Source organism: Arachis duranensis, chromosome 3 (genome assembly GCF_000817695.3).
Source record: "Arachis duranensis cultivar V14167 chromosome 3, aradu.V14167.gnm2.J7QH, whole genome shotgun sequence".
Taxonomy (NCBI): Eukaryota; Viridiplantae; Streptophyta; class Magnoliopsida; order Fabales; family Fabaceae; genus Arachis; species Arachis duranensis.
In genome coordinates this window covers 42,334,601-42,343,449 of record NC_029774.3, presented here as the reverse complement: position 1 = coordinate 42,343,449, position 8,849 = coordinate 42,334,601, and positions in this window count along the sequence as shown.

Genomic DNA, 8,849 nt, shown 5'->3' with positions numbered 1-8,849 from the left:
TGTTTTTTATTAAAAATAATTAATAAAAATAATAAAATATTTACTTTTTATATGCTAAGAAAATAAAAAATATTTATACAAAAAATAATACTAACATCCTTTCTCATATAAAATATCATAATTATTAGGTACTTAGTAGGAGTGTGCATGATCCGGCCTGACTCGAAGATCCGGTCCAGTTTCGAATTCTTTAGGGGCTAATTTGGTGTGATTTCATCGGGTCTAAAGTCGGGTAAGGGTCTCAAAAATAGACCCGGTCATTATTTCGGGTTGAGTCTGAGCCATGGCTCGAGTCACTCGAAGTTGGCTTGGTGGCCCGATCATCATACACAATTAATATTTTGTGTTATTAGTGATGGATGATGGCTATTCATATGTGTAATTTAAGTATTGTAAACCTTAATATTTTGTGCTATTAGTTATTATAAGACTATAAGTTAATGTTTTATATTTAAAATGCATAAAATTTTAGACTAATGCATAATAGTATTATTTGTACTGATTTAAATATTTGGTGTTATTGTACAATATTAGTATTGATTATGGTTATACTTTAATTTTAGAGAAAAGTTGATTCTTGTTATATTTTTAATTTCTAAGTGAATTTTACCATGTCAAATAATAGTTGGAGTCTTGAAAATTTGGATATTTTCACATGCTAGCTTATAAGAAAGTATCAAGGTAATGTAATGTTAACGGCCCGATTTTCACCCGATTTTTACCCGCTATAATCGTGGTCTAAAAGTGTATAGATTTCATCGGATCTAAAGTCGAATTTGAGTCTAATAAATAGACTCAATATATATTTCAAAGTGGATCTGAATTATATCAAACCCGATTTTACCCAATCCATACACACCTCTAATACTTAGTTATTAGTGATGGACCGAAAAAGCTGAAAGTGCATACGAAAGCTAAGAAAGAAGAAATAAGTAGAGTTGCGTCTAGGCCATCCTTTCGAATTTTAAAATGGAAATGACCTCGACATGTCTATATTTTTATCTTTTTTCGGACGGATGTGGTGTGCCCATGCATATATATCACCATTGATAATAAATTATTTACTTTAGCTAGAAACATGAAAGTTTTTTTTTTTAAAAAACGTGAAAATTATTACTAATGAAAAAATATATATCTAGATTTGATGAGGTGAATGTCTGTCATCATATGAGAAAATCTTTATCCATAAAGAAGCAATGACACATAAATTAATCAAGCTACTAATTAAGTATAGGCAGGTGGAAAATGAGGCCGTGAATTTCAATTTAACATTGTATTAATGCATTAAGTTGACGTATTTCATGAGGACGATAGATTTGTTCGAGATATAACTATTTATATAATTTTTTTTTGGTAAAGTATAATTTTTATTTTTTAAATTTGATAAAAATTTTACAAATATTTTTAAATTTTATTTTGTTTTAATTTTGTTCTAAAATTTTTTTATTTGTATTAAATATATTATTAACAATTAAATTTTTAAAAAATTAAGATCAATCTAATAATAATATATGAAAATTATATTTGATTTACTTATTTTAAAGGTTGTTCTTATGAAATTGTTATCGAATTGGTCTTAAATTAGCTACTAAGAATATATTTGATGCAAATAAAAATTTTTGAGACAATTAAAACAAAATAAAACTTAAAAATATTTTTGTAATGTTTGCCATACTTTAAAAACAAAAAATATACTTTACTCTTTTTTAATTAGTTTAAATTTTTAAAAATAATAATTTCATAATGTAATATTAAAATTTTCATAATTTAAATATTTAGAATTCAATATTTGTTACAAGAAAAAATTCAGGATAAAGAAGATAAAATGAGAAAAGATAACTTACTAAAAAATTCATACAAATCTAAAAAAAAAAAATTGTATAAGAGGAGTGTTAGAGATATAATTATTCATAGACGTTTTTTTATCAATTTAAGTTTTTGAGAAAAATAATTTCATGGCATGATTCAAATAGGATAAAGTATATTTTTTATTCATTACGCAAAATTTGTTAAAAATTTTAAAAATACTCTTAAATTTTATTTTATTTCAATTTTGTTTCAAAAATTTTCTATTTGTATTAAAATATTCTCTTGCCGACTAATCTTCCAAAAAGTTTAGGATTAATTCAACAATAATTTTACAAGAACAACTTTCAACACAAGTATATCAGACATAATTGTCATGTATTGTTACTAGATTGATCCTAAAATTTTTAAAAATTTAACTGTTAGGAGTATATTTGATGCAAATAAAAAATTTTAAGAACAAAATTATAACAAAATAAATCTTGGAGGTATTTGTAAAATTTTTGATAAATTTTGAAGATAAAAAACATACTTTACACATTTAAATATACATTACAAGAAATTACTAGAATAGTGTCTAATTTAGCGACCGATTTGGGTGGTCGCTAATAAGAAAATAGCAACCAACTTCGATCGCTAAATTTAGCGACCGATTTATTAACAAAGCTACCAAACCCTCATCAAAGAGTATCAGTCGCTAAATCGGTTGCTAACAAAATTGGTCGTTAAATGGTGATCAAATTTTCCATCGCTAAATCAGTCTCTGAATAAATCGGTCGCTAAATAACAACCAACTTTTCAGTTGCTAAATCGGTCGCTAAATTAGTCGTTAATTTGCGATCAGCGTTTCAGTCTCTTATTCAATCGCTAAATGGGGACCTGTATTTTAGCAACCAACATTTAAGTTGCTAAATCGGTCGCTAATTAACAACCAAACATGTTAGTAACCATTTCTATGGCTGATCCTAATTCTTTACTAATTTTTTATATCTAGGCCATCAAATACTGAAAAATCATTAATAGAAAACCTACACCTTAACACATAACCCAACCTATATAAGATATATCTCCAATAACATAACACACTTAAACAATAATCAAAATAACTCATCAATTCAATATCATAGACGACAACATACAATAATAAGTAAGAAATACTCTCAAATTACTAATTACATCATTTAAAATCTATTAACTAACTAGTGTCACAACTACAATAAAATAATCACTCTTCAAACATACGTTCATCATCTTATAGCGACGAGCGAATCATTCTTCGCCTAATTTCTGTACATCTGAGACACAAAATAAAAACACATTATTTTAGAATGAAACAAAGTACTTCATTCTCAATGGTCAGAAGTAGTTGAATCTTTCTGGTCAAATAGTTTCCTGATAAAGGCTGCATAGCATAACAACAAAAGATAGAACACTAGAACTCCTTAAACTATATGTCATGAAAAAATGATTTGTTGAGTTATTTGAAAGATACAACATATTCATCATTCATTCATTCTAGAATTAAGATCATTTCCATCACCATTAATATAATCTGCATCCATGAATAATCCTACGATAAATAAGATTACATAATAGGATGCAAAAAGAAATACAAATAACTAGCTTGCTTAATTGAACACAAATACCAATTGAAAAAAATAAAAATAAAAATAGGCTACACAAATTAAAACTTGCTTCTTAAAATTGTAGAAGTCAATATACAACAAAAATTAAAGCTCTGTTTTAGATTACTTGAATATCACCGACTTAAAATTGTTCATATAAAGTTATGCAAGAATACACAATCATTGTGAAGGTAAGAAATAATAACATTTTTATATAATGAAAAATAATTCAAATTGTAGAAAGACGTATCAAAATAAAATTCAATCTATCATAAACTCAAAACGGATAATGTTATGGTGCTGAAGGAAAAATTTTTCAACAGGTGCTGAAATTAAGTGGCGCAATAAAAAAATTTACGCATGTATTTATTGTCTTTAAGGTCCCGACAAATCTTGCACTGTATCCAGAAATTGATGGAAGAGGTCAATTAATTAGATGTCATTTGATTTTGTTAATGATGATGATTAAGTTGTTGAATTTTTTTGGGAGTCCAAAAAATATTTGATCTGTAATGTATTATAGGTCCAAAAATGATTGGGTGTTGTTAGCCTGATAAAATAAATAATGATAAAAAATAATCACACTGGTTATATATAATTTATTGGTACCTAAAAAAGAAATAAAGTTCTAAATAAATTGAATTCTTGTCTTCTATTTTTTTTGTTGTACTTTATTTTTGCTGTGTACAAACTTTTTTTTTATTATTTGTTTACCTCTATTAAAATTTGTAATTGTGATAGTTGTATATTACGTTTATCATTATAATTTTTTTAAAATATAAATTATTCATCCTATTAAAAAGAATAAAATAAATAAAAAATTAACTATAATTAATAATAGAGTCATATCAAAGTAACATTTATAATCTAAAATAGTACTGAATAAAACAATACTAAATAAATTATGAGTAATCTAATTTCATAAAATATATTTTCATACATTATTCATACCTAAAACAAACAATTAACATACATGAAGTAGTCTAATGAGTTATAATTTAAATAGTATAGTATTTTTATACTAACCTAAAAGGTCGTACGTTCGAGCGTCCCTATTTTTAATAAAAAAAACATACATGAGGTAACGATGTTTGTAAACCTAGCTTATATACATGTCTTTTTATATCATTTGTTAAAGTGGGATATTTAAAAAAGATTAGAAGAAAAAATCTATGCATAATTTACACATTTATTTTAATTAAAATAAATATTTTAAAAAATTAATTAAAAGGTGTAGCTATTTTCACATTTAAAATAAAATAAAAAAATAATTTTGCATATTTTTTTAAAATTTAAAAACTACATACATAACCTAAAATATTTAACCTGTATAACATGCAATTAACTCTAAATATCGTATAAATAACGAAAATACATTATTATTGTTATTTGTAGGGTGGTGGACTCCTACATTTTAAGATAGTTGTGTTTGATTTCTAATCAAACCTAATAATAAGAGTAAGCATAGGAACGTATATGTCACCACCACCAACACAACACCTCCTACACTTTATTTGGGACTTGATTTTTTTTGGGTACCAATAAATTATTTATAATTACTGTACTATTATTATCATTATTCATTTTATTGGGCTGTACAATTTTTATCACAACACCCAATCTTTTTTAAATCCGTAATATATTACTTACCAAATATTTATTAGACTCCCAAAAAAAGCTCAATATATTACTTATCAAATATTTATTAGACTTTCAAAAAAAGTCCAACAACCTAATCATCATCATTAACAAAATCAAATAATATCTAATTAACTCATCTTCCATCAATTTCTGGGCACTCTACAAAATTTGTCGAGATCTTGAAGGCAATAAATACACGTGTAAACTTCTCTACAACGCCACCTAATTTCAGCAGCTGCTAAAAAATTTTTCCTTCAACACCATAGTATTACCCTAAACTCAAATGAAGAAAAAATCTAATAACTCAATGAGAAAACACATATTATAGCTTGAATAGCATCAAGATTCTTACACTAACTAACAACTAAAATTGGGTTTAAGAAATTAACAAATAAAACAATTCGTGACTAATAGAATTGAGATCAAGATAAAATAGTATATGCTACTACAATAAGATTCCTTAAGGATTTATTGATAAAAAATAAAGAATGAAAAAAGAAACATATGATTTGTATTCAACAATAAATAAGTAGTAGTATTATTATCTCTTGTTGAACCAATTTTGAATGCACAACTATTTCACAACGGTTTAAGTGGCATTATTATCTAAGAGAAATTCAATTCAAAACAGAAAGTCAATTTAATTCACTATAAGAATAAACAAAAAGTCTTGATCATATTGTAACAGTTGCCACAATGGATGGTTCCACTAAGTCTCTGCTAGTTTCATTGGTTAACATTGCTAATGAACTTAGTTCAATGGAGAAGTCTCACTTTGTTCATGCAAGGAATATTTCATCCATGATATGGAGGATCAAGCTTCTCTCTTCTATGCTTGAAGAGATTTAATTAACATGTTGTCCAATTCCTAAGAACAAGGTTACTTCATCGTCACGAAATTATTTTACAACAGCAAATCACAAACAATTCAATTCATAATTACATATTCAATGAGAATAGTAGAACAGGACTACGGGACTAAGGTTGACTCCTTTAACTTAACTACAAAAAATTTTTCTATAAACAGAACATAATTCCTATACTAGAATGGATTTTCTTTTATTTTCTCATCACCATTTCATTTTAAAATTTATCTTCTACAGTTGAGTTTTTCTTTTACACAATATTAGAAGGCTCAAATAAGTAGCATTTTTCATGGTCTTAATGAATCACACATTTTTAGTTGCTCAGTTCAACATACTACTAAACTTGGAGAACAGAACATGAATAACAGTGAGAATTAGCAGCACCAACAATCTCCATATTCCCATATTGGAAGCTGAATTTCCTAAAATCAGCAACTTCACATTTACAATGATAAATTAAAAATAAATTGAACATATATCAAATGTAAAGACAGAAAAAAAAAGAATGCTAATAAAAAAAATGCTACTTCAATGCAAAATACCATCAATGGAAAATTCACACCCTCGCAATGCACAAAACCATCAACACCATATCAAAAACAAGTTAATCTCCCAAAATTAACGAAAAAAAAAATCAAGGCAGATAAAGCAACAGATCAACAAGCAAATTCAACGAAGCACATCACTAAAACCCCTAACCAGAGGGGAAAAAATCAAACCTAACAGAATGGATTAGAATCGGCGATTAGGAAGTTACCTGCTTGAAGATGACGAAAACGGAACCGAGGTATCAGAAGACAAAAGGCGGTGTTGAGATCTTGACGAATAAGGCGACGACACTGAGACTGCAGAAGAAGACGGTGATGAGACCTCAGAAGACAACGCCGAGGCCGCAAAAGACGATGTTGACGGGACTTCAGGAGATGACAACGAGATGCAAAAGACGGCGGCAAAGAAGACGACAATGACGCTCGGAGAAGATGAGAATAGTATCTAATTGGAAAAGATGAGAATGGTAGGGGTGAGTTGTTAGGGTTAGTGAAAATAATTTAGATAATATCTTTTTTTCTAATTAGCTACCGATTAGTTTATAAAATCGGTCGCTAACTTAAAAATTAGCAACCGATTTAGTGACCACAACTTTAGCGACCAAATTAGCAACTAACTAAGTTTCATTTTATTTATCGATTGATCGGTTGCAAAATCGGTCGCTAAATTAAAAAATAGTGACTGATTTTACAACCAAGAGTTCCAAGGACATTCATTCCTTTGGTTTGGTCGCTAAATTAGAAAATAGCAACCGATTTTAGCGACAGTCGCCAACTTAACAATTAGCAACTGATTTAGCGACCAGTATTTTAGCGATCGAATTAGCGACCAAATAATTGTTCATCCTATTACACTATCAGTTGCAAAATCGGTTGCTAAAATAATAGCGACTAATTTTAGTTACCAGCTTTATTGTGGTTGTATTAAAACCTTATTGGTTGCCGAATGTAATTTAGCGACTGGTATTTTTTTGGTCTTAAAAATTTTATATCGGTCGCTAAATTAATTGCTATTAGTAACCAATATTTTCGGTCGCTAAAATCGGTCGAAATTCTAATACTTTCTTGTAGTGATAATAATGAATGAATAGATAAAATATGGACTCTTTGTTTTTATTTTTCTAGAAGGACTATGGGCAAAATTTTGAATATTGTCCTTATTATTACATGTGGAAACAATAAAGATAATTTTTTATGGTTAAATGATGTGAAATAAAGATTATAGTATCTAGATAGAAATATTTTTACTCTCTTTATTTATGTGGCATATAATATAAATGTGAAAAATGATATTTTTGATTGTTTTCACAAGAAAAGAATACTAAATGTGAAGATTGTGACTTGAAGGTAACTTGACAGAGAAAAATAAAAGAGAAGAAAGAATTATGCAGAAAACTAAAACTGAAAAACTATGCTTTACTTTGTTATTAATTGATGGAGTCTTATGATGCAAGACATTGGTATTTATATATGATAAGTACACTGAACTTAAACCAACTCCTAATATCTAATTCGAAGTGGTTATAACAGGATCTGTTGAGCTTCAAGAATTGATCTTGAACTCAGATCCCACAAATTCATGTGGAGTGTAAAGCCAATCTAAATTTGTTTTTAAGTTTTTCAATTGTTGAGAGAGTGGTTTGTTTGTTGCACTTTGGAGAGGAATCAAGTGATAAAATATAAGATAAAAATACACTAAAATTTTAAAGTAATAAATTAATGGGTCTCTCATTTTATATACTTCTCACTCTTTTTTACTTTTTTTATGTGAAACTAACTTCATGCATTCCTCACACTTGCAATGTTAACATTTTCAAGAAACGAAATTCGAACCACAGTAGACACAATATCCAGTAGTTGACTTGCGATCATCCAAGTCACTGGCACAATTTGAATATGAAAAGACAGCAAGTCTTAAGTCAACATATTTAAAGAACTGAAGTTTAACACATGCAGTACTAGTTAAGTATCTTAAAACTCTCTACACAACTATTCAGTGTTCTAATAACAGTTATATATTGAAGTCTTCCCACAATTGATCTATATCAAGTAGGGTCTTCAAAGGAATGTCCAGAATGTGCAGTGAGTCTTAAGGTATTGACCATAGGAGTTTGCAAGAATTTTGACTCTTGCATTCCAGCTCTAGCAAGAAGTATGTATTTGGACTGATTTAAAGATATTAATGATTTTGAGTGTTTAGTGGCTTAAATACCTGAAAATTAATTGAGATCTCCAAGCTCTTTTAACAAAAATATTAAGTGTAATTTATTTAAACTAGATTGTATTTCAATTAAATTATTATTGCTTGTGATTAATATATTATCTACATAAATAAAAATATAAGTAATTAATGTTAGGAGTGT